Below are 355 nucleotides of genomic sequence, written 5' to 3' on the forward strand. Positions count from 1 at the left end.
TTGTGTATTGCCTATTAATAAAGCTAGAACAAAAAAGCTAGTTTGTTGCTTCTAGCCATAGTTTGGGTGCAGGAGCGCTGAAGATCTCAGATGAGCAATCTCAGGACGCATAGGGGGGCTTGCACTAAGTGGTTCCTACTCTGCCAGGAATTGGGTATAAATGTTGTTTCGCACAAACTAAATACCTTTTCCATCTTTCTTGTAGTATGGTCCCCAACACATAAGCTAAATCAATGTGCTTAAAATGCAAATTACAGTGACATTGAACAGGTTAAGTTGGTAAAAATCCCCTTCACGGTAAATTATTAAAACCTTTACATAACCATTAACTTCAAGGGGGAATGAATGATGGAAC

The sequence above is a fragment of the Conger conger genome, chromosome 11 (assembly GCF_963514075.1).
Source record: "Conger conger chromosome 11, fConCon1.1, whole genome shotgun sequence".
NCBI classification, from domain to species: Eukaryota; Metazoa; Chordata; class Actinopteri; order Anguilliformes; family Congridae; genus Conger; species Conger conger.